The sequence below is a fragment of the Eptatretus burgeri genome, chromosome 12, assembly GCF_056783735.1.
Source record: "Eptatretus burgeri isolate ZD-2024b chromosome 12, Ebu_testis_v1, whole genome shotgun sequence".
Classification (NCBI taxonomy): domain Eukaryota; kingdom Metazoa; phylum Chordata; class Myxini; order Myxiniformes; family Myxinidae; genus Eptatretus; species Eptatretus burgeri.
This window is the reverse complement of record NC_140972.1, coordinates 76441159-76468745: the sequence shown is the minus strand read 5'-3', so window position 1 is coordinate 76468745 and position 27587 is coordinate 76441159. Positions and strand designations below refer to the sequence as shown.

Sequence of the window (27587 nt, the reverse complement as noted above, 5' to 3'; positions counted from 1 at the left end):
AGATCGTTTCATTCATGTATTAATTTGTCCGACTGTGTAATAGCATCTGATAATTCTCAATTACATGTGACTATTGCAAAATGAATTATGATATTAAAATATTAGCCAAATTATGATCACGGCTTCCTTTCTTCTTTATTTCCACCTGATAGTTTGAAATCACCAACACAGTCGTCTACCGTGCAGTTGTTAAAAAAAAACCACACATTCACATAAAGACTTTGATTAATTCAACAAAAGTATATTGTGTTGAACTCCTCCGAGCCAGCGTTGAGCCGTCTCCATGAGTTGACAAAGACCAAATGATTGGCTGCAGTTCCCTGCGTTCTGGGTGTTCTCATGGACCAGTGCCCCCAGCCCGTGTCCACTCGGATCCCCCTTCCAACAACAAATCCCTTTCATCTCCTTCCCACAATCATCCCGGGCACCGGGCTCTGACTCCCAGCCGCTGCTGTCCAGGCGCTGCACAAGATTGATTCTGGCATGAGGAGCACATCAAGGAAAGGAGAACAAACAGAGACGGAGAAGTTGAAGAGAAGGTGGACGAGAGACGGTGAAGAAATAATTAAGTATAATGAGAGCAAATGTCACTAAAGGAAAGGTGTGGAGTATGAAAGAGATGAGAAATTTTTGAAATGAGGAAAGCAAAACGTTTCAAGGGTGTAGCGACAAATATTACACCTGATGGTCTAAGTTACCAGCTTGTTGCATATTTTAAAAGTTGAATTTACAGTATTTTTAAGATAAAGAGTGATTCTTTCAGTTGTTTTGGTGTTAAAATTTAATTTGTGCTTCGTGCATCCGCTTAAAGTGATTATCCCTGCCACCGAACACTGAGACTGAGGCTGTTTGTCTGTCTGTCTGTCTGTCTGTCTGTCTGTCTGTCTGTCTGTCTGTCTGTCTGTGAGCAGGATAGATTAAAAAGTTGCGAACGGATTCGGACGAAACTTGGTGGACAGGTTGGGTGTGTGACAAGGACGTATTGACTCGATTTTGGTGAAGATCCTGATCCTGATCTGAGAACGTTTTAACCCAAGTGGAGAACGGTATGCGACCTGGCAGCCATGAACTCTGGCACGCTGCACATGTGCACAACACCATATAAGTTGTCTGCCGCAAACGGAAAATAATTTTAATTCATTTCAAACCCCGTTTTAACTCAATGTTTATTCAACAATTATTTTCCAAACCCTGTGAACAAGTCATTATAAACTCAAGTCGCATGTAAGTTGCAAGCAAGTCGCACGTCCCCAAACTCCAATTCCCAAGATGGTTGAGGGGAGTGACTACTCATGTACGTGCTGCTTCCTTACTTGACGCCCAGCATTTAAAAGGATACAGAATGGACAAACAACACTGGCAAGACAATGGCAAACCACCGAGTATAACCTTTGCCAAGAAACTGCTTTGGCAGCACGAACAATCTGTCGACGATAGACCAGGAAATCAAACCAAATCAAATCAGTGTACCTGTCCAGAGGAGTTTTTTTCAATTGCATTCAATTTCATACTCATACATTAAGTACTGTAACTACCATTTGACACACATACAATAAATCATTGTAGGAGATGTTATGTACTCATTCGTTCAGTTTAAAGTTCACTTCACTGACATTTCTGGCTAAATGAACTTAGTGAAAATAGGTAAACATATGACCCTTTTAGGTTGGTTGTTATCTCCACTTGTGGGTTTCAGGATGTGGGAGGCTCCCAGAACTCAAAATCTCCACCTCCTATTTTTTGGTAAAGCATCAGGATTCATGTGAGAGGATGCCAGAGGAGTGGAGATTAAGTGTACTGGTTCCGATTTTCAAGAACAAGGGTGATGTGCAGAGCTGTGGAAATTACAGAGGGATAAAATTGTTAAGCCACACCATGAAGTTGTGGGAAAGAGTAGTGGAAGCTTGGTTGAGAGGAGAGGTGACGATTTGTGAGCAGCAATATGGGTTTACGCCAGGAAAGAGCACCACTGATGCGATGTTTGCTTTGAGAATGTTGAGGGAGAAGTATAGGGAAGGCCAGAAGGAGTTACATTGTGTGTTTGTGGATTTAGAGAAAGCTTATGATAGGGTGCCAAGAGAGGAGTTGTGGCATTGTATGAGGAAGTCAGAAGTGGTGGAGAAGTATGTGAGGATCGTGCAGGATATGTATGAGGACAGTGTGACAGCGGTGAGGTGTGTGGTAGGAACGACGGACCAGTTTAAGGTTAAAGTGGGATTGCACCAAGGATCGACTCTGAGCCCTTTCCTGTTTGCATTGGTGATGGACAGGTTGATGGACGAGATCAGACTGGAGTCTCCATGGACTATAATGTTCGGGATGACATCATCATCTGTAGGGAGAGTAGGGAGCAGGCCGAGGCGAGCCTTGAGAGGTGGAGGTACGCGCTGGAGAGAAGGGGAATGATAGTCAGTTGGAGTAAGACGGAGTACATGTGCGTAAATGAGAGGGAGGGTAGTGGTATGGTGTGGTTGCAAGGAGTTGTGGTGGGGAAGGTGGATGGGTTTAAATACTTGGGATCAACTGTCCAAAGTAACGGAGAGTGTGGTAGGGAAGTCAAAAAGAGAGTGCAGGCAGGATGGAGTGGGTGGAGAAGAGTTTCAGGAGTGATTTGTGACAGAAGGGTAGCTGCAAGAGTGAAGGGGAAAGTATATAAGACGGTAGTGAGACCAGCTATGTTGTTGGAGGCGGTGGCACTGGCAAAAAGACAGGAAGCGGAGCTGGAGGTGGCAGAGTGAAAGATGCTGCAATTCTCGTTGGGAGTGACGAGGATGGACAGGATAAGGAATGAGTATATTAGAGGGACAGCGCAGGTAGGACGGTTTAGAGACAAAGTGAGAGAGGCGAGATTGAGATGGTTTGGACATGTGCACAGGAGGGAAGCGGAGTATATCGGGAGAAGGATGCTGAGGATGGAGCGGTCAGGTAGGAGGAGAAGAGGAAGGCCAAAGAAGAGGTTCATGGATGCAGTGAGGGCGGACATGCGGGTGGTTGGAGTGTCAATGGAAGATGTGGAGGATAGAGCAAAATGGAGACGGATGATCCGCTGTGGTGACCCCTAAAGGGAGCAGCTGGAAGAAGAAGAAGAAGAAGAAGAAGAAGAAGAAGAAGAAGAAGAAGAAGAAGAAGAAGAAGAAGAAGAAGAAGAAGAAGAAGAAGAAGAAGAAGAAGAAGAAGAAGAAGATGATTTGATTTACCCTAAAACCTTTTTTTTATCTTCTTCTCCAGAACGGCTGGACAGATCGAGGGGAAACTTCACACAAATGTTCCCCAAGCCATGGGTGTATAAGTTTGTTCAGGAATAATTGATAGGTCACATGGTTTGGCAGCCATATTGAATCGAAGAAAATATTAAATAATGTTTTCTCTGGAACTGCTTAATCAATCGATCAAATTGAGACCACAATTATGATCAAGTTATGATGGGGAATACATGTTTTAAATTTCAACTTGATCGGATGCATGGTCTGGTAGCTAAAGTTATTTAAATTTTTTGATCTGGGTACTTTTTGATATATATATATATATGTATTTTTTGAACAAGGTTCACTTGGCTGCATGTGGATGGGTTTGAGGGTAGAGGAGTAGCCGCTGAAATGCAAATCCTATCCAGGTTTCTCCTGATGACTTCATCTTTTCTTTTTTCTTGTTTGGGTTCCTTCTGATAACTCCAATGCAGGACTGTACCTATTTGGTCTTCCATTTGATTTGAATTGAATTTATTTTCAGCCCATTCTAAATTAAATTGCATAATAATAATAAACATCATGGGTCAGGGTCAGGTGTCCAATCAAAGTAGGGTTACATCAAAGCGGGATGTCTTGGTACCCGGTCATCACTGCCAGCAGTTATAAATTGGCAGTTCTAATTATATCTCATTAATTATGTAACACACCAGTACACAAATGCCACGCAAAATATATCACACAAAAATACACAAACCCCACACAAAACAAATCTTGGTGAGTGTCTGCAATCTCTGATTGCTCTTTTTCTTGTTTTCCTTTTTTTTCTTGCAATCGTTTGGGGCTGTGTTTGTTTCTGTTTCGTTTTCCTGTGTAGTATCTGTAATTTGCCCCTGTTTTTGGAAGTTTGTTGCTAAATAGATTGAAGATCCCTTTTCCAGTTTGTTGTTTTCTTGCTCATGTACAAATCTCATCTGAGTCTGTAGAGCTTTTCACATACACTGCTAGTCCGAAACATGATGTTCTGTACACTTGGTTAAGCTCCATCAAACCACCTCCTCCTTCTCATCTCATTAAGTGCAACCTCGGCATACATTGGTTTTTGTAGAATATCTTGTGAACAGTTAGAAGTTTCCTTGTTTTGGTGTCTAGATTGTTGATCTCTAATTGTGGCCAGTTTATAATTGCTCAGCTATATCGGAATACCGGCACTGCAAGTTGGTTTATAGCTTTGCTTTTGTTTCTTGGAGAGAGAGAGAGAGAGAGAGAGAGAGAGAGAGAGAGAGAGAGAGAGAGAGAGAGAGAGAGAGAGAGAGAGAGAGAGAGAGAGACAGACAGACAGACAGACAGACAGACAGACAGACAGACAGACAGACAGACAGACAGACAGAGACAGAACTTCAGAATTCGTCTTATTCTGCAGAGGTACTCTTTGCTGATTATTTTACACATTGTTTTGTGTTGTATTTGGGGGAATTCTTCTATTCCGAGGTATTTGTCGGATACGTCGTTTTCTAGTTCCTGTATTGTTGTACTTTGATCGATCGATCACAATAATTACAAGATTTTTACATTTCAAATATTAAGTACGCTTTTTAATTGTTTTTCAACTGAAAAAGCATAAATTGCATATTTTCAACATTAGTGTACTCATCTGCTACACCACACGCGTTGTTTTGAAGGATTTCACTTGTTTTTTTATCGATCGAGGCTGTGGATAAGTTGGTTTGGCAGAGCTTGCAGTTTTTGAGTATGGTTTTGTTTAACAATAAATGGTCTATTGTTCCACAGTATCCTCTTTTACATCCTTTCTGCTCTGTTTCTAAAGCTCCTTGTTGAGTGAGGTGGTCATGAATTGCATTGGTGATTATACCTGTTAAAAGTTTGTATCTTGTTGGGAGGCATCTTATTGGTCTCTAATTGTTGGGAAGTGAGTTTCTTCAGATTTGGGAATCAGAAGTGTTGCCTTCTGTAAACCAAGCTGTTAGGGTTAGGGTAAGCTGTTAGTTAAAATATAACATATTCTCTGCTGACCATTGGCTGTTTCCCTTGGATGAGTCCTTTAAATGCTCGGGCGCAGTGAAGGTGGAGAGCATGTAGTTGCTTTAGCCAGAAGTTTGGAATCCCATCCAGACCTGGGAATGTTAAGTTTGGTGCTTTTGCAAGAGGTTTTCTAAAAAAAATTTCCTCATCAGTTGTCATTGGATACATTTCCTATCAATGTTACTTTTTATTTTCCAAGTGTCATATCCAATCTGTTTCCTTGTTGTGTTCTTTTTCGTCTTCAAATACACCTTTCCAAATTTTTTCTCGGTTCTCTTTTTTAGGGGGAGATGTCACATTTTGTTTCTGTTTCCCAAGCTCTCAGTCGAACTTTTTCGGGTTGTTTTCAAACTGTTGATTTTGATTTCTTCTATTGTTGGCCTCATCATAGTTTTTTTATTTTCCCTGCTATCTGTTGTATTTGGAGTTTATTATGGGCAGCTAATGTGTCTAGTCTGTTGTTTTCTATGTTGTATTTCTTTGATATTTGTCTGATTCTTTTCATGAGCTTTGTACTTCTGTTTCCCTTCTTGAATTGTTCTATTTATCCCGTTCCACCCTCAGTCAGTCTCTCTGCTTCTCTTTTAGTAGTGTACATGTAGATATGCTAAGTTAAAATTACATGGGCACATCTCTAATATGGCCATAGATACTACAATATGATAAAATATCAAATTAAATGATGTATCTTGAACTCCATAAAGTTCTCTTTGGTGCATGTATTTCAAAATATCTGTCAGTATGAGAGCCAACATACCTGTAAATGTGGAAAGTTATGATTACTTTTATCAGGAAAATAAATTATACTTCACATTCAGTTTTGTGTGTATCCATGAAATCTATACAAATAAATATCAGTGTCTGAGTGTGTGTGTGTGTGTGTGTGTGTGTGTGTGCGTGCGTGCGTGCGTGCGTGCATGCGTGTGTGTGTGTGTGTGTGTCAGTGTGTGCGTGTCAGTGTGTCTCCTCCATAACTCCAAAACCATGAAATCTAGCAGCCTGAAACTTTGCATGCATATGAAAAAACTCCAAGGAAGTGCATGAGTGAAAATTGGGTGTTTGGGTTAATTAAAACACCTCTTTTGAAGATAATTAACGGCCTTATTTAATTATATCCTTTATCAGGTGCATCCACGGCCACCTCACTCTCTGGGGTCTTAAGGCGTATCCTGGGTTACCTTGCTGGAGTCTGAAGTCACCATGTTTTTTGGACTGCTCAACCATGCCTTGACTTGGAACAAGCCGCAACGACTTCTTAACGATAACGTTTTTTTTCCACTTTCCTCACTCATATTATTGATCCCTATGAATCACTGGATAAATTGCAATGCTTTTAAACGCCCGGAGATGCCAGCGGTTGTGGCTTTATTTCATTTCCACACATGCCATTACCTCGAGAATCTCTTAAAGTAAGCTGAATTACAAAATTTAAGCTCTAGATTTGAACTTAGCAGCAGTTTTGACTGTTCAGAAAGTGTTCATTTGTCCAATTTGGACATAGTTTGGCAAAGCTATCGCTTGCCAACCATTTAATTGGAGTGCTTGCCTGAGTGCCTAACCTGCTTAGCAAGTGCCCTCCAGTGGACAGCAGTTCAGTTTGTGTCCGGATCGGGATGTGCAGTCGGCAGTTGCTACAAGGTAGAGGTACATATGTGGGTATATTTGGATCTGTAATTTAGGGACTCTCTGGGGGTGTGTGCGTTTGCCTGCATACTTGGTTACGAGCACCATGGTGGCAAAGTTTCATCCCATATCTTGGAGCTTTTAATTTTTAACCACAGCAGCATATAAGCGATCACCTTTTCCTTTGGCCTCGTGACTGTTTCTAAAGCAATTGGTTATTTTATAGGACTCGGTGTGCTTTCTCTTTGTGAGTTTCAAAGCAAAATACATTTGATAACTCCTGATTTCTGAGACGTTCATTGTATTAACATGTTTTCTCAATTACAGAGCCAAATTTTTCCATCTGTCACATGACGAAGGTGTGTGTGTGTGTGTGTGTGTGTGTGTGTGTGTGTGTGTGTGTGTGTGTGTGTGTGTGTGTGCGTGTGTGTGTGCGTGTGTGTGTGTGTGTGTGTGTGTGTGTGTGTGTGTGTGTGTTGTTCATAAAGTATAACATATTCTCTGCTGATTCCCTACCCCCAATATCCCCACAACCCTATATATATATATATATATATATATATATATATATATATATATATATATATACATCTCAAAACGTATTTGGATGGTGGTTATGCTCGTATGGTGGTTATCTCCAAATGTATCCAAATGGTGGTTATCACCGCAAGTATCCGGACGGTGTTTTTTTTCTTTTTTTGTATACCATGTCGAGGCTCGTGTAAGAGCTAACACACAGAATATATAACAAGTCAGGAGACAAGAGGGGTGGGGGAGGCAAGCACAAAATAGTGGGGAGCAGAGACAATAGATCTGTGGAAGGGTGAGTGATGGGGCAGGGTACATGGGGTGAACAAGATGGTACTACCTGGACTTTCAGGAAGGAAAACAGAGAATTTGAAGAATATGGGTTGGGGGTGGATTAACGGGGGTAGAAGAGATCAAGATTTTGGATGGGGGAAGATATAAGATGGTGGTGAACAGCTCTTTTGAAGACCTGGAGGGAGGAGTGGGATTGAAGAGAGTGTGGGAGATTGTTCCAGAAGTGGGGAAAAAGAGGAATGAAAGAGTGAAGGTGAGCAGTGATTCTTGATTTTGGCAGTTTCACCAGAAAGGGGTTTTGGTGGTCTTTGAACGCCCTGTGAAAACATAGGGGGAATAGATCACAGAGCGGGGGGGGGGGGTGGGGGAGAAGGCAAGGATGGACAGGAGACGGTAGAAGACAGAAAGACCACTGACCTGCCTCTAGTGAGAGAGTGAGATACTCAGCTTCATCGTGGGAGATACCAATGATCCTAAAATCCTTGGTTTCCACAGCGTGAAGTCGAGCTAGGTGTGAGGCAGGAGCACCACCCCAGAGGGGAGAGTAGTATTCCATCAGACTGCTGATGAAAGCTTTGTATGTGGTTAGAAGCTCAGGTGTGCCAAGGAAGGACTTCGCACGACGTAGGAGACCCAGTCGCCGACTGGCTTTGGAGGCCAGCTTGGAGATGTGGCTTTTCCAGGAAAGATCGTGTCAGATAGTGAAGCCCAAAAGCTTGAATGAAATTACTTCTGCAAGGGGATTACTGAGAAAGCAGATGGGGGGGGGTTCAAGGTGGTCCTTTCAGAGAGACAAAGTGAGGGTGTGAGGTTTGTCAGGATTGAAAGACATATTCCAAGTGTTTGACCAGCTTGTGATATTATACAGGTCTGCAGAGAGTGAAGAGGCTGCTGCCTGCCGATCAGAGGGATGAGAGATGGACTGGCAGAGGGTGGAATCATCAGCATTGAGATAAAGAAGATTTTCCAGAGAGTCTGAGAGATCATTGATGAAAACCAGATAAAGCACAGAGCCAGGAACACTGCCTTGAGGAACTCCAGCCTGGATGGGAAGAGGAGATGAGAGAATTCCATTAAAGGCCACACGTTGACTGCAACGGCAGAGGAAGTCCGCAAGCCATGAGTGGAGATTGCCTTGGGTACCATAAGAAGAGAGTTTGGTGAGCAGTGTGGGATGCAAGACTGTATCTAAAGCTCGTGATATATCTAGGGAGATGGCTCTGATCTCATGTTTGGCATTTAGGACCTCCATCCATTGTTGGGAAAGCAGAAGCAGCATATCCATGGTTGAGTGACCTGGTCTGAAACCAAATTGATGGTCGGAAATCAAGTCATTCAAGAAGAGGAAGGATTTGATGTCAGAAACGATGATGGATTCCATGACCTTGCTGATGATTGGGAGCAGGCTGATTGGTCTGCAGTTACAAGGATCAGTTTTTGTACCTTTTTTATGTAGAGTGGTAATGCTTGCTGATTTCCAAGCAGATGGCAGATGACCTTGAGTAAATGAGAGGGTGAATAGAACAGAGAGAGGGCGAGCAAAAGCAGCAGAGCAGGTTTTTAGAACATGAGGGCTGATGTCATCTGGACCGGTTGCTGCATGTCTGTTATCTCCATGCGTGTCTGGACGGTGGTTATCTCCAGACATGTCGAAACAGTGGTTATGTCCGGACAGACCCTCCCTTCACATTGCCTTACCTTGCCCCCCCCCCTCAAGCTGCCTTCCCCTCCCCTCCCCTTGGTGGTTTTGTCCAGAAGGACCCTCCCCTCACACTGCTTTACCTTGCCCTCTCTTCAGGCTTCCTTCCCTTGACGTATCTGGATAGTGGTTATGTCCGGATGGTCGTTATCTCCGGATGTGTCTGGATGGTGGTTATGTCTGGACGGACCCTCATTCCCCCACTCCACGGTCTTCGTACCTCCTTGCTATTCCACCCTCTCTCTCCCTCCTCTCTTTTTCTTCCCACCCCCTTAGTATACCGGTCCTTCAGACGGTGGTTATCTTGAGACATGTTCGGACAGACCCTCCACTCACACTGCTTTACCTTGCCCTCCCCTCATGCTGCATTTCATTGACATATCTGGACGGTGGTTATGTCCGGACAGACCCTCTCCTCACGCTGCCTTCCCTGACAGATGGACCCTCCCCTCACTCTGCATTCCTTTGCCCTCCCCACACACTGCCTTCCCTTTCTGCACCCCTTCTCGCTCCCCTCCTTCCTCACTTCACCATCCTTCCTTGCTTCCCCCTTTCCTCACTCCCCACCCTGCCTCTATTTCCCTCCCTCCTCACTCCCCCTCCCTCCTTTCCCTCCCCTCACCCTACCCTCCCGCCTCTCTCCCTCCCCTCCTTTTACTCCCCACCTCTTACTATTCCCATCAGCAAAGCGGGGGATTGGATTTACTCATAATAAATAAAGTACTAAAACTAATTTTGTGGGATTGGGACCCATGTAGTGAAAGAATCCAACGTAAGGTTATTCATCTGTATAATGAACACTGAACTCTCCTCTTTTTCCAACATGACTTTCCAAAGCAGACATAAGAGTGAATAGATGGGATAACGTTATGCGTTATCAGCTTGTACAGAGTGCAAGATGACAACGAACCCTTACGATAACTGTGTAACATTTCTCTTTCATCGCGAGCTTACAAAAACTCCCACATGGTCTCCTGGAAAACATGAAAGGTTTTCTACATGACAGGAATGAAAATGATTATTTCCTCTTTGCAGAGATTTTGGTTTGTTGCCAGTGAGGTGATCGACACAGCAGCCATATTTAGTGATGCTTTAACACGCAAAGTGCGTTTGATCTAAGCGAGCGTGCTTTTGGGTTCTTTTGTTTAGAACAAGTTGAGCATTGTCATGCCAACGTGACGTCACACTTCAGTGCTCTATACCCCACAATCTGTTGAACTCCACTTACGCATGTGCAGAGTGAGAAACTCTGCCGTAAAACTTACTTTCCCGTAAAACTCATTTTCTGCCGAAAAGTCTCTGTCGTAGATAACAAACCCTCGTGGAGTGTAAGGGATGACAAAATACATAATCTACGAAGTCAAAGGGCCAAGAGCGGATACTTTCGTGGAGGTTCACAGGGGGTCATTCTGGTTATCTAAATTCACCTTTCGATATACTGTATATGCATGCTATTGTTCAAGGAAATCATGCAGTACCTCCTCCTTCTGTAAAATGTGATCATTTGATCCCTTTATAAGGCATCTATTTATTTCACTTGCAAAGTAGGGAGGGGATAGGGAGGGAAGAAGTTGGAAATGCCAACATTGAGTAAAAGAACACAAGGGAAGAGGATAGGAATGGAGGTATTTATTTATTGTGTATGTATAGGTAAGGAGTAAATTGAGGAAAAGAAGAGAATGTGGGACAGTAGGAGAAGGAAAGGAGGTGAGAGAGTTTGGGAGAGAAGGGAAGCAAGATTGGGAGGATATATGAGTATGGGTGGGGGTAGAATAGAAGAGAAGGAGCAGAGAAAGGAGGGAGGTAAAGAAAAGTTCTGCCATGTTGGTATACAAAATAAATCGTTGGCTCCAAAAGTGAAGGACAATAAGGTAGTGGAATGTCTGAGTGGAGATAGAAGGGATGGGAATAATGGATGGCATTAAGGGAACTAGGAAAGGGACATGCATGAGATACGAGCAGGGAACTGTCATTGTCTGATGCTGTTGGAATCCTGTTGGCATTTTATTTTTTAAATTCGGATGTTTTTTTTAAAAAATTCAAAAAAAACAAATTCCCCCCTAAAACACTAAAACAAAGAATTTACTAGATGATGACGTCATTGGCATCCCTGTCGGAGAGAAAAATAGAGTTAAACAAGTCAGAAAAAAACTTTAAAAAAAAGAAAATTAAACAGCATGTAGGGATGGAACCCTCCAAAAACAACCAAACAAGATGGGTAGGAAAGAAAATGAAGGAATGACAAGAAAGGAATGACAACACCACAATCATTTTACGGATTCCCACCACGACATCTTGTGACATTTTTCCGTCTCATTCTCCCAACAAATAAAATACAGAACAAGTCTGGAGACGGCGATGGTTCACGAGCAATGTACACGGTTCGCCTTTTTTATTTTTTGACCTTCGAGGGGACGCCACGGGCAAACTGGCGGGAATCGGGAAAAAGGGAAATGATGAAAGTTGTAGTACTCGAAGAGCACTACTTGCATACCAACTTTCATTCGAAACAGTTGAAAACCCTATGAGCTCGATGCTCAATTTATTAACTTTTTGACATTTTCTAAGTTCGTGACCTTGTGACCTTGACCTTGGGACGAAAATGAAAAATCGAGCTCCGTGGGGCTATGCAGGTGCCATTGGGCTAACCAAATACCGAAACCCCTGCTAGATTCGACAAACCCCTCGGAGAAGATGTAACTTGAAACTGGCTACCCCTCAGAAACACATGTTTTTTGGGCGTGGCTCCGCCCATAATGGGTGCACCACGCCCATTCTCCGGAAAACACAACTAGATCATGATACAAACCTCGCACCCAAAATTTTATCAAGATCGGATCAAAACCCACGGAGCTATGCTTGGGACAGACGGACAGACAGGCACACACCCATAACGAATATAGTGGTCACTTACTGACTCGTGAACCAATTAAACCAACAGACACCACAAATATACAACTACCTCGAACATAGACATCTTCATACAATTGCTACGATTGCCACATATAATGACAAAACATGTCAAAAGATGTCGTGATGGGAATTCGTAAAGGATTGTGCTGCAGTGTTGTGGTGCTGTATTGAGGTGCTGTATTGTGGTGCTGTATTGAGGTGCTGTATTGAGGTGTTGTATTGAGGTGCTGTATTGAGGTGCTGTATAGAGGTGCTGTATTGTGATGCTGTATAGAGGTGCTGTATTGTGATGCTGTATTGTGGTGCTGTATAGAGGTGCTGTATGGAGGTGCTGTATGGAGGTGCTGTATAGAGGTGCTGTATTATGGTGCTGTATAGAGGTGCTGTATTGTGATGCTGTATTTTGGTGCTATATTGTGGTGCTGTATAGAGGTGCTGTATAGAGGTGCTGTATTGAGGTGCTGTATTGTGGTGCTGTTTCGAGGTGCTGTATTGAGGTGCTGTATTGTGGTGCTGTTTTGAGGTGCTGTATTGTGGTGCTGTATTTTGGTGCTATATTGAGGTGCTGTATTGAGATGCTGTATTGTGATGCTGTATTGTGGTGCTGTATAGAGGTGCTGTATTGCAGTGTCATTCTGTCCCTATCATTCCTTCCTCCCTTATTTGGTCACTTGGGGGGGATTCCATCCCTTCATGTTTTCTCCTTTTCTGTTTGTTTGTTTGTCTGTCTGTCTCTCTGTTTGTTTGTCTGTGTACAGGATATCTCAAAAAATTGTGGACGGATCCGGATGAAATTTTGTGCTCAAGTTCGGTGTGTGACAAGGATGAACTGATTCGATTTTGGTGAAGATCCGGATCTGGATCAGACTTCTAGTATTTTTAAGTGATTTTTCACCATTGAGAGATAGGGCCAAAAAGGATACGTAGCACGATATCTCAAAAAGTTGTGGACGGATTCGGACGAAACTTGGTGGACACGTTGGGTGTGTGACAAGGACGAATTTATTAATTTTCACTGAAGATCCTAATCTGGATCCGACTACGAGAATATTTGATTTTTAAAGTGATTCTTCACCATTGAGAGATCGGACCAAAAACGATATAGTCCTGTATAGCATGATATTTCAAACATGTGATGGACCTGACATGTTCTCGTGGATCAGGCATTGCATGGCGGAGGTATGCGCTTCACCGAGTACCCTTCGAGTTTAAAATGTTTTTTTTCTGACTTGTGTGGAGGAAATGTGCCAGATGTGCATTTCGGATCAGAGCAAAACGAACCGATTGCTTTCTAAACTGCTGCTGATGAAGACAGGTTGCGATTGCTGTCGAGGGGCTATTTTAGACTGTGAACTCGTGAGATATATAGATGTGGACGTGGGAATTATACTGCCGGGCATGGCTTTACAGGACAGCGAAAGGGTGTTTGACAATGGGCCAAAACCACGACACCTGCAAAATCAAAGAAGACGATTTTGTGAAACATATTTCCACGGTTCGTGCATTCTGGGGCTTTCCATCAGGCTTCCATTGAATCGGACATCTCTGGCAGTCGTCTCTTTTGTGCACCACGTGCTCTGCTTGCTGCTCGATGTTACTTCCGAGTTCCTTTATCATCCACATTGCGACTTCCTTGCGGAATCAACAAACTACGTGGGTCGCAGTCCCACTTATCGTGCCCATGGGGAGTTCCATCAATGCCGAGCTGTCGATGTTGTGAAATGAATGACGCTCATGAATGATGAATGCAATTGTAAACCAACATAGTGTCCCTGGAACAAAGGCAGATGCATACCTTATTTGCAACTGTCTTATTAGTAAAAACTTTGAAATAACTGACTTTTTACAATATTTGTCACCATTAACGATATGTTTACAAAACAGCACCGAATATAACATGAAACACCATTCCAACGTCTCCCTTTCCAAATATATGTATATATATATATATATATATATATATATATATATATATATATATATATATATATATATATATATATATATATATATATATATATATATATATATATATATATATATATATATATATATATATATATATATATATATATATATACATATATACATATATACATATATATATATACATATATATATATATATATATATATATATATATATATATATATATATATATATTGTATCATTATAGGCATTGTATCATTTTGTATAGATCAATAAAAGTTTTCTGTCATTTCTTCTTCAAAGGCCTGGTCAGGTTGATTCAAGAGAACTAACACACTCATCATGCCATTCATTGGCCGATAAGTCGTGCAGCTTTCCTACAACAGCCTTTGAACCTCATGCATGCTGACTCCAGCTCGTCACACACACACACACACACACACACACACACACACACACACACACACACACACACACACACACACACACACACACACACACACACACACACACACGAACACAAACACGTGACCAGACCCTGTAAATCACAGCTCCCCTGCCATGGAGCTGGCTGCCCATCAGAGCTGCTGGACTGAAGATAACAAACGAGAGTCGTTGTGCGGCTAACCCACGTGTGATTATAATTATTACATCCCCACTGACCTTGCATAAACTGTAATCCTTCTCCAATGAAGCGTGTAACAGCTCGGCTCGGAGCCGCGTGCTGGGAGAGAGGGGCGGAGGGGCGGGAGCCAGAGGGCGGTCATGGAAGAGTGCTTCAACCGCACGAAGGAGACTGTGGAGCGGGATGGCAGCGCCAAAGAACCGCAACACTCGATGCCAAAAGCCGGTGATTCGGGGAACACGTTGATTAGGAATAATTTTTCCTGCTTTGAGGTGGTGTTCCTTTTTCTTCAGTTTGCTTTAATAGTGACTTTTACAACTTCACATCTGTACCAAGAACAAAGCAATATGTATTAAACGGTTATAATTGCTGTCAAGTATTAATGATAAACGAACGCCACGTTTCTCCTTTGTTAAAGGTGCACATGTCTGGAATGTGCCACTTAAAGGCGACTCATCCTCCCAGCGGATCAGCCCTAAACTGTCCTGAGAGGCCTGAACTTGGCGTGCGCCACAAACCTCGAAAGCGCACGCGCTCTCCTTCACACGAACACGCCTCCGACTCCCCACACTCACCACCACCCCAAAACAATTTATGGACAGCATTTCCCTATGCAGATTCGGAGGCGGAGAAGGAAGGGGTGCAGGCAGCCAGGCAGGAGCTCCGGTAAAAGATGGCCTTAATTTCGGACGAATGCAGTGGCCGGACACGCTGATTTATCATAGCTCATTTTCACAAAGCCTCGGCGCGGGCTCATTTTTCACCGGGAGATAAATACCACGGTAATTAAACAGGCATTGTGCTTCACCCCTTGCTTCTCGGGACTCCTATCGGGTAATGCTTGGAAAGAAGCTCCACTGCTACTCTCCCTCTCCGCAACACCGCCAGTGAAAGGGAAGCCGATTTTAAGAGCCGAAAACTTATCCTTTAATTCCAGGATACTTCAGCAACAAAAGAGTATGGTCTCGCAGCTCGACCACACTAAACATAGGCTCGACTCTAGCTATCGTTCAGTGTAGGTGGTGCCTATGTTTAGTGTAGTACAGTATACCTACCTATACCTGTTTGGTGCCCACCTGCGAGACTCCACCGTGTTACTCTGTTCAGGCTGAATTATAAGTATACGAAACGCAATATATATATATATATATATATATATATATATATATATATATATATATATATATATATATATATATATATATACATACACGATGTATAGACGAGATAATTGGATCCGATTATATTCACTTGCCCCGTGATCGGTTTCCTTCGTAGTCCGAGGACGAAGTCCTTTCTTTTGTGTAATCACCTGAGCCTGCTCACGAGCTGCTCATCGTTAATGAGAGATATTATTAACCTAATTAAACAATTTAAAATCACATTAGGCTCGTTTCATTGCTCAGATTATCCTGCTCTGCCCCCCCCCCTCTCCCCTATCCTACCCTACACCCCACCTCGAGTTGCGATGCCTGGGCACTGATTAAACTCACATTAACGACTCGACGAGCAACTGCCCTTCAAGGCCTCTTGTTGAAAACGGGAAAATTCATTAATAGTGTCAAAGCACTGGGCGCGATGGCGCCGATGCCTCTTCAACGTGTCCCCATTCACCACGCTCTTTGTTCTAGTGGGCCTCCCCGCAGTTCGACCCACAATGGATGTTCCACGGGCCGTAAATGAAGGAGAGCTAGAGTGTGGGCCGTGGGGGTGTGCATGAGGGGGTCGAGGCAGAATGAAGGCCGAGGATCCATGGAATTACAGGAATCAAATATTCGTGGATCTGCTGCTGAGGTCGTGATCGTGAAGTTCACGATCACAGCAAAATATATATATATATATATATATATATATATATATATATATATATATATATATATATATATATATATATATATATATATTCTCCCTGGGGAAATGTAAATGAACACGAGATTAAAATGGACAATATATGACTGAAAGGCAGGTAATTTATTTATTTATTTATTTATTTATAATCTGTTCGTTTGAAACAATGAAATAAATAACCATAGTGTGATTGAAATCCACGGCAGCATTTCGAACCACCAGACCTTGAGGTTGTAAGTGGATGGTGGGTTGAGTGTGGGTGGGGGGGGGGGGTGTGCCTTTAACCACGATGTTCATTTACGTGTTTGTGCTTCATATAAAATTTATCAAATTGTCTCGTGTCTGATGCCAGTGTCTTTTGTGTTGTACATTTCTGTGTATGTGGAATGCAGTATATCATGTTATAAGGACAATGTGTTCACAACCCTGATCACCTTTGGTGAGGAGTGTCAGTCGTCTTGTTTGGAAATCAAAACCTTGGTGCATTTTCAAAAAAATTGTTTCCTGTAAATACTTTTGCATTAAACCTTTAATCTTTCGAGTACATTATTTATATCGAAATTTGGTGTGTGTGTGTGTGTGTGTGTGTGTGTGTGTGTGTGTGTGTGTGTGTGTGTGTGTGTGTGTGTGTGTGTGTGTGTGTGTGTGTGTGTGTGTGTGTGTGTGTGTGTTTTGTTGGTCGTTATCTCCATTTGCAGGTTTGAGGACATGGAACGAAGTCCTCCCAGGACTCAAAGTATCCACCTTTGCTTCGGTAAGGGATCACAGTTCATGGACCAAGCGGTTCAACTTTGTTGTTCTCAGAGTTTTGTTCCGGGGGATTTTTTCAGGACAGTCACCGAACCCCAGGATAGTCTCCAGTTGTAGTTCGTTTTTGGTAATACTTCTGGGGATAGTTTTCAAAATCTCAGTGAGGTTCTTCTTTATTACCCCTGTTGCTCGAATTATCACTGATGTGCAATTTCGACACTCTTCAGCTTCCAAGATCTCTTGATCTCGTTTTTGAGGTCCTGGTATTTGGTCATTTTCTTGATTTCTGCATTATTTAAGCCAAAATAACTGGGTACTGACACCTCAGTCAGCAATGCTGTCTTTTCCTTTTTGTTCCTCTGAACAATGTCTGGTCGCAAGACTATGTTCATGCTCGATGGGATAATCATGTCGTACGTGAGCATGACATCCTTATTTTCAATGATTGCCCTTGGTTTCCTTCCACGAGCTTTCTGAAACAAGGATGTTGAATTTTTTGCAGATGTGCCAATGAATCACTTTGCATGCTTTGTTGTACCATTGTGTGTAAAGTTGTTCTGATAATAGTATTTTGCATCCCGAAAGCAGGTGATTAGTTCTTTCTGTTTCTGCTTGCAGAACTTATACTTGTCCGTCTGGCTCAGTCCCACCATCTTTGATAATCCATTAGTGTGGTGTCCTTGATGTTGGCTCCCCAGGTAAAAATGCCACAGTTAGAAATATAGTATATGAGAGTTGTACTCTCATATACTTCAACAGTCTGCAGAGAATTACTACAGGAAAGGAATGCTTTGATGTGTATATGATTTAACTATTTTTGCCTGGCGGGCGTTTATTATTATTCGTTCTCTATCCCAGTTAAGCGGACCTCTTCTTAGCCATTCTAATGAGCCTTCTTAGTCTATCCCCACTTGGTCCATTATTTTTTGTATTTTCCTGCTCTTTTGTCGTTCTTTCAGTTGCTAGTGTATATTTGTTGATATATCTTTTTATGTATTTTTTTTTTTTGCCATCGTTGAGGCTGAATTTGTTGCCGTTTCATTTTCCTGTGCAGCATCTTCTATTCGCACCTGTTTTTAGAAATTATTTGCAAGGTGAGTTAGGGATACTTTTTCACGATTGTTGTGTTCATGTTTGTTTACAAACTGAATCCGATAGTCTGTTGAGCATTTCACATACTCAGCTAGTCCAACACTCATCCCTCTGTGCACCTGTTTGAGTTCCATCAGGCCACTACCTCCCTCTCGTCTCGGCCGGTACATTCTTGGGATACACTGTTTTTTGTAGAACATTTTGTGGATGGTAAGGAGTTTTCTTGTTTTGATGTCGAACTTATTGATTTCTGATTGGGGCCAGTTTACTATTCCAGAGCTGTGTTGGAACACTGGTACTGGAAGTTGGTTTCTGGCTTTGATTTTGTTTCTGGGGGAGAGATGTTTTCAGGACCAGCTTCGTTCTACATAGGTACTCTTTGACAATTGTTTTGCACTTTGTTTTTGACAAATTTAGTGGCTTCTTTTCTACTCCAAAGTATTTGTATGAATTTTTGTTTTCTTACGACTGTCTTGTTGTTTCAGGGTCAATTTTATGTTGTCTGGTTTTATTGGTTGACCTTCTTCAAATGTTGGTCCAAATTCCATTTGAAAGACCTTGGAGAACCGTTTTACAAGTTTCAGTTCTGTCAATGTTTTGTCATTCGTTACAAAGAGCTTTAAATCACCCATGTGCAGTGGGTGTGTCACCTTTCCTGTTTCTTTGGATGCTCCTCTATGGGGTGTTAGGGTGTATACGTGTGCTTGTTTGGTGATGAGGTTCCTCGGTAGGTCCAGAGCCAGACAAAACAAGAGGGGAAAAACTGTCTCCCTGGAAGATCCCACGCCATGTCTTCACGTCTGGTATTTTGATATTTCCTTCTGAGTGCTGTAATATAAATGTGGTATTCCAGAGCTCCATTGTTTTCTCAATCAGTTTGATTATTTGAGGATTGATTTTGTACATTTGCATGCATTTTATCATCCACAAATGTGGAACACTGTCAAACGCTTTCTTATAGTCTATCCAGGCGGTGGACAATTTGATTCCTCGCATTTTGCAATTTCCCAATGTGGCCTTGTTCAGTAGTAGGAAGTCAATTGTTTCATAACAACCTCTACATCCCTTTTGTTTTGCCTCCAAACCTCCTTGTTGTGTTAGGTGATGGTACATAACTTCTCTGATGATTCCTGTTCGGAGTTTGTATGTTATTGGTCGGCATGTTATTGGCCAGTATTTGTGAGGAAGTTGGGTTTCTTCAGATTTTGGAATGAGAAATGTGTTTCCTTCTACAAATCACTTATCTATCCACTGCCTTTTCCTCTTGGATCAGTTTATTGAATGTCCTGGTGTGGTGATTGTGGAGAGCATCAAGTTGTTTTAACCAGAAAATTGGAATTTCATCTGGGCCTGGGCTTTTAAAGTTTGACATTTTTTAAAGTTTTTTCTGATTTTTCTTTTCTTCATCAATAATCACTGCGGGCATTTCCTCGAGATGTTGCTTTTTCTTTTATAAGTTGGGGATCCATTCTGCTTCCTTATATTCTTTTGGATCTTCTAAAATTCCTTTCCAGAATTTTTCTAGCTTTTCTTTTTCAGGTGGAGTTGAGACATTCTGCTTTTGTTTGCCTAATTTGCGATATAATCTCATTGGGGTACTGTCAAACATGTGATTTTGTTTTCTCCTGTTGTTTGCCTCCTCATAGTTTTTTTTTAATTTTAAAAAAAGATGTGTGTGTGTGTGTTTTATAAGTATTATTTAAAAATGAAATCTTTGTGTCTTTTCACAATTTTTAGTCTTTTGAGAATAACTCGTGTTTTTGTTAAACCTTTATTTGTTCCAACCCTTTTTTACATCATTCAACTTAATGTTTTCATGAATAATTCCCAGTGATTTAAGAAAGAACAAATTTTCATAATTTGCAGAACAGTAATATGACTTTTTTGTCTCAGCTCAAAATCATTAGAAAGAAGATACATGTATTTTTAAAAATAAAAAAGGAAAGGGATTAATAACATCCTTTTGGATTTGTTTGTTCCCATCATATATAATATATAACTCAACACTGATTCATTAAATTTTTAACATCAATCTCTTAAATTATTTTTACTCATCAAGAATGTAAAAACATTGTTATTTTTATTTATTTATTTATTACTTCGTTCTTCATTTCCTTGTTCGTTCATTAAATGATTAAATGCAAGGAAGTGACACGTGGTGATGTCAAAAGGAAGCAAAACCTTCGAGATTCAAGGACGAGGAGCAAAAGGCTCGAAGCGCATTATTTAAGTGAAGATTAGCCACGTGCTTGTTTCAATGAACGGGTTACGCCGAAGGTTAATTAAAACTACGCCTCAATTAGTGCCGCTCCCCTGCTAAAGAATCGACTTGCGAGCTTGTATGTTTCATTGCTAATGAGTTTATATTGCATGTAACATATAAAGGATACACAGCATAAGGGAGGGTCACGACTCACATGCAGGTACTTAACCTTGATTTGAACAAAAAAAAAAAAAAGAAGTTTTGTACTTCTTCAAGTTAATTTGTCAATACAAGTGCTCACGCTTCAGTGTATATTTGATCAAGAACAGTGTGTTAAACTGGATCATTTGTTTGCTCATCTGGCATAACAGCCAGAAATTGCATGTGATAGTCAGGTTATAATATGGTCCGCTAAAGTTTTCCTAACAAACAACCCAATGGCAGGTTGCATATAACATCATGATAGTTACCCTGTGCGCAAAGTGAAAAGTGGGTTTAGGCAATTGCTTCGCTTTGTCTGTCTGTCTACAGATGTCAGTTTATGATCAAGGAACAACTTAATTTAAATTTAATATTGTATTTTGAACACGAATCGGGACACGAATTGAAAAACGAACCTGTAGTTTAATGGTACTTGGGCTCTGCATTCTTCCAAATCGCAAATGTGCAGAGAGAAGTGAGACACTTTTTCAGTCGGTCTGTCTGTCTGTCTGTCTGTCTGGTAGTGAAACAAGATTGAAAATTATTCCAAACAGGAAACTTTTCAAGGATGCATAAATGACACAAATAACAAGCACAGATAACTAATTTGTAACAGGTTAAATAAGGTAGTGTAAAAGATGCTGCATCAACAGTGGGAATCTTCCGAAAAAAGTTTTTTCTGCAATCTTTATTTTATTTCAATTGAATTATGTACTTCAACACTGTTGAAAACAATTGCCTTCTTGGCACTTTCAAAACCCTTCCTTTTAACAGTACTAGGACAAAATATTGTAGAATTTTGCATCATCTCGACCAATTAAAATCTGCTGCTCGCACATCCAACTCATGTCCTTTTTCATAATACTATGTGGGGTAAGGTGTTTTATGAACTCAGGTTGAATATTGAGTCTGAGAGAATGTTTCAACTGAGTGGAAATAATGTTAAAATAAGTAAATAAATAACAAGTAGGGCACTTGGTGGAGCGCTTACCTCTGCCACGCAATGCCTGATTCAGTCGAACGTATCAGGCCCAATAAGTTTTTGAAATATCCTGCTACATATCGTTTTTGGTCCCATCTGCCCACCAAGTTTCGTCCAAATCCGTCCACAACTTTTTGAGATATCGTGCTATATATTGGTTTAGCCCCATCTCTCAATGGTGAAGAATAACATAAAATTATTGGATCCAGATCCAGATTTGTATCTTCATCAAAATTGAATCAATTCTTCCTTGTCACACACCAAATGTATACACCAAGATTCGTCCTAATCTGTCAACAACTTTTTGAGATATCGTGCTATATATCATTTTGGCCTTATCTCTCAATGGTGAATAATCACTTAAAAAATTCTAGGAGCCGGGTCCGGATCCGGATCTTCATCAAAATCGAATCAATTCGTCCTTGTCACACACCAAACCTGTCCACCAAATTTCATCAGAATCTGTCGATAATGTTTTGAGATATCCAGAACACAAACAAACAGACAAACAAACAAGAAGATGTCATGCAGAGCACGATACTTGCAAAATCCATAAAACAAATTTGACCTCAAAAATAATTGGTGGTTGAACTCAATGACCAAATATGCAACTGCTCTTCAAATTTCAAGTGAATCAGATGAAAATTGACAATTTTAGAATTTGGCCTAGGTTGACCTTTTCGCCTATGTGGACCGACAAAATCATTGGTGGTTGAATTCAGTGACCTGACATGCAAATCTTCTTCAAATTTCAAGTCAATGAGATGAAAATTGAGGATTTCAGAAATGTGACAAAGTTGACATTTGGCCTATGTTGACTTTTTGACCTTGTGACCTCAAAAACAATAGGCTTCATGCTTATGACGAACTCTACCAGGTGGTGAAGTTTCGTGAAGATTGGTTTGAAATTGTGACCTATCGGTGATTGACATAAAAACAGAAAGATAGAATAACGCACAAGACTAACCAATATACTTGAAAAAATCTTCAATTTTCACAGGTAACAAGAAAGATGTCAGCATGATATGTGTGAAATCCATAAAACACATTTAACCTTAATAATAATTGGTTGTTGAATTCAATGACCAAATTTGCAAATCCTTTTCAAATTTAAATTAATTCAAATGAAAATTCATGTTTGAAAAATTTAACTGAAGTTATTGACCTTTGGCCTATTTGACCTCAAAAATAATTGGTGTTTGAATTCAGTGACCTGATATGCAAATCCTCTTCAAATTTCGGGTCAATCAGATGAAAACTGACAATTTTACAAACTCAGCCGATGATGACCTTTTGGCCTATGTTGACCTCAAAAATACTTGTTCATTTAATGCAGTGACCTGATATGTAAATCCTCTTCAAATTTCAAGTCAATCGGATGAAAATTGACAATTTCAGAAATTTGGCTGAGGTTGACCTCAAAAATAATTGGTGGTTGAATTCATTGACTTTATATGCAAATCCTGTTGAAATTTCGAGTCAATTGGATGATCCTAAAGCACTGTGTTTGCGTTTTCAGTGACTCAGTTTGGCTGACCAGGCACTTTTGACCTGCCGTTGCTAGTTAACGCACGCACACACGCACACACGCACGCACACAAGCACACATGCACGCACACTTCAACATTTATCAATCGATGCAAAAATCTAGTATAATTTCTCTTGTGGCCCCAGAACCAAACAATAAATATATTTATAACAGCCCTCACAGCTCCCATAGCTCCCCGCCCCTTCCCAACATGATTAATAGTACATATCTTTTAAAACTCAACCTGTACATGTACAAGACCCAGATATGTCCTTCCCATCAGTGTTCAGAAGAACATAATCCAGATACAGTCCATTCTCTGGTCGCGATCCGTCTGGGGGGTTTGTGTAGCAAACGCGAGTCCACTTGGGCCTTGCACCGGCCCACAAGGTCGAGAGTTTGCAGTATGAGCAGGTGCTCGTTCTGCAAAGTGAGAAAGTTCTCCAAGTCTTTTCATTATGCAGAGGCACAGCCCTTTCTCTCATGTACTTTTCCAAATTGGTGAGCCATTCCAACCAACAATCCCTATCTCAGACACTCAATACATTTTATTTCGGCCCAAACTCTTCAGCTTCCTGGGGTTTATGCACATTCGTACAGAACATTTTGGGGCATATTATGTCATGTCAAAAGTGTCGTATTCTTCATGGCAGATAAGGGTCCATGTTCATCTTGAATCAGGAACAACATGCCAAGACCTTGATTCTACAACAGGTGATCAAAGTTTTCCTTCCAATGAACATATCCGTGGTATCATGCTGTAGTTCAAACATTCAGAGCTCAAGAATCGATGCAATATTGGCATTTTTAATAATAAGACCGAAGCCATTCAAAGGGAGTGTAAGAGAAAACTTTCATGTTTTACTACTTCATTGGTCATGATGTCACATAGAGTCATTGTGGTTCTACTTTAAACAGATTAGAGAGCCTTTACATATCACTGTAGCAAAAGTGGTGGCATAACTGATATCCTCACCCACCATTCTATTTCTCATACATTCCCACAACCCCCTTTCAATTATCTCCTTCTTTCCTCCAGCTGTTCTGAAAACTTTCTTGTTTTATCTCCCCTTTCCTTGCCTCTTCTTTTACATTTTTAATTAATTTTACTCAATTCTCCTTCAATCTTCGAGTGAACGTCCAAATAGAAAAAGTAAAGAATGTACATTCTTGCTATTTTGTGTGATTTCGTTCACACCAAGAATGAGCGACCATTTTGAAAATGTGACGGGTAGTGCCGGTCAGTGGCAACGAACAACGAAGCTGTGAAACACAGATTAACATTATGAAGTATTCCGTATATCACGTGACGAGAGACAGAAGGTAGGCTCTGTTAGAAAAATAAATAAATAAATACACGAAGCCCACCCACTGTGCTGTCTGCTCAAGCTTTCAAAATTTATAGCTCCTCCAATATTTTCCAACCAAGACTATCCATTTCAGTTCATGCTCTGGTCGAAGAAAACTTCCACCTGTTATTCGGCATTGATTTGTTGAATATGCCTTTGTTTTAGAATCTTTTCCCAATCTGTAACAGTTGTGAGCAATCAAATCGATGCGTCAAAGAAGCTCTTATGGACGACTACCTCCGTCCGACGACGGCCTCCAATGATGGACGACTAGATAATTGAATGAGCTTTCATCATATGATTTAGAAATTAATAAATACCTCGTACATTACTTGGAGTCTGACAGGATGGTACACATGCAGTCCGTTTACCTTTGAGCTGTCAAGTCTGGGTTTGATTCTCGACCCGACTATAGCTGGCTGTTCAGCATCTGATATTGTGATGGCAACAACTTTCACAGGTTTATTCCATCCCGTCTGTGCATATCTTATTCATGCTTGCAGCCTTTGTACACTGCATCCTGATGTGAGGATATTGCAGTCAAACAGCTCAGTTTTCTCAACATTGAAGGCCAAGCCGACTGACAGCAAGTTTCCGTCAATCTCGAAATCTATCTTCACATCAATGCTCCGGATCATACTCTGTATCTGGTGCTGTATCGAAGTGGCACTTCATTGTAAACCCATTCACGTCGCCTTGAAAAGTGTATCAAACTCGTAAAATGTCTGCATCAAATTAGGTGGGACCCATTCACATCGACCGGACCGTCTCCGTGTTTGTCGCTAGGTTCCCAATCAAGCGTAGCTCGCCAAATATCACCGTGCTAGTGGCACACACATGGGTAGGTGTAAAATGAACTCTGACCTTTATCACTCCACATCAAATCAAGGAGTCATTCATATCGCTGGTACTCTGGTGCTGCTACGTTGTTGAAGCGAAGCAGACAGCGGCGTAAACTACTCCGTCTTAAATTACTCCATCGTAAGTCTCATCATATCAAAAGCCACTCTGGTGCCGATATGGACATTTCTGTTGATGTGAAGGGAGGTTAAGACTCACAACAAGTCTATATCAATTATTTAGAGAAACCAGAAAACACCATCTTGCAAATGTCAATGCTGTACCCTCCAACCAGTCTCCTTCCTAAAAGCTATGGTGGCACATTGTCCATTCTGTCTCTGGTTTGGGCTCCATCTCCATTCCATTCCTCACCTCAAACGGCATAGCGCAAACTGCTCAAAATAAGGTAGAAAGTCTGAATTCATTATTTGCCTCCGAATTTTGTGTACCGACCCCATCTCACTCTGTTCCCACTCAATGCCTTGTTGATTCTGTGTCTTTCACATCCGAGAGGGTAGAGGAAGTTCTGTCTAACCTCGACTCTTCATCTGCCATCGGTAAAGATGACATCAGTGCCCATGTTTTCAAATCCTGCTATGCTGCTCTTGTTTATCCTCTGGCTGTGGTCTCAGTCTATCCTCCTTTGGCTGCCTCCTATGTCTCTGGAAATTATAAAACGGCATTCCCAACCACAAGGAGTGTGTAAAACAGATCCTATCAACTACAGACCAGTTAGCTTACTTCCATTTATAAGCAAAGTCATGGAATCCAACATTGCTGCTGATGTGAAGATTGATCGCTTACAAGCAGTTTGGATTGCGACCCAGTCATCAGCTCTGGATATGTTGCTGCTCCTCTCTCAGCAATCGTTGGAGGTCGAACATCTCAAACAAGAGGCTTCGACCATCTCTTCGGTCATATCTCAGGTATTTTTGTCACAATCCGTACCCTGATCCACTTGCAGGCTCACTACAGACAATGCTGCCTTCATACCTAGATTTTTGACTTCATTCATCTATGCAGTCAATGCGTTGCTATCAATGGAATCCTCTCTTCTTCTCTCTGAGTGGAGGCTGGAGTGCGAGTGGCAGTGCCTTGGGCTAAGTCTTGGTCTTAATTTTATATATGGATGTAGTTTCACCAGTAGCTCCCACCTGGTTCAACTCTCCAAAATCCAGTCTTTTTGCCCATCTCCATTCTTTTGTTCCTCCATTCACCCATTTGTGGAACTGCCTTCCAGAGACTGTTCAATTGCACCCTCGCATCCAAGCAAGCAGCGCACCATCATCCCTACCTGCAATATTTAATACTCACATTAATGCATCCCACTCAGCAAGCTGTCTTGCTTGCAGGTTTCCGTGCTTCCTCCCCATCCTGTCAAAAATACATGGCAAACCAGAGGAAAATGTTCACGGATTTCAAATGATAAATGATAATCATTTGTCATTAAGTAGCCACCTCTTCCATGAGCCTCAACTTTGAGTTAAAAAATATACAATCCACTTTTGCAGTTAATAAGATACAATTCTCCATTTCCACATCATATAACTATGCAGCCTTCACCTTTGTTTCTACCTTTTTATTTATAATCCCTTTGTCTTTTTTATATACATCTCCTTTGCATATCAAGTGAAGTGCTGGCATTGGCATGCACTTCTGGTGTTAATGAATTCTGAATCATATAGAACTCTAAACATTGTAAATGGTTTCTCTCTTACGTGGTTTACCCAAGAGCAGATTCAGGGTTACCAAAGCCATCTCATTCCATTGGGACCATACTCTGTGCAGAGCGTTGGTGCTGCCAACGCAATCTCCTTGGCTGTTGGGCACAATCCTGGACAGGTCGCCACTCCGACACAGGATCCCAGCAAGTTGGCACTTATTTTGCTGACCTCAGAAGGATGACAGGCAGCATCAACCACACCTAGTATTAATTCAACAGCTGAGCAGGATTT

At 41.4% G+C, this 27587-nt stretch overlaps 1 long non-coding RNA gene across 1 annotated transcript; it reads right to left on the bottom strand.

Annotated features, from left to right (window-relative positions):
* Nucleotides 1–137: 137 nt before the first annotated feature.
* On the bottom strand, nt 138–27587 carry LOC147015939 (uncharacterized). The gene is made up of 3 exons (XR_015049936.1): nt 26947–27587; nt 21350–21446; nt 138–478 (listed from the first exon to the last, which is right to left on the bottom strand). It is a non-coding gene; the product is annotated as an uncharacterized LOC147015939 (long non-coding RNA).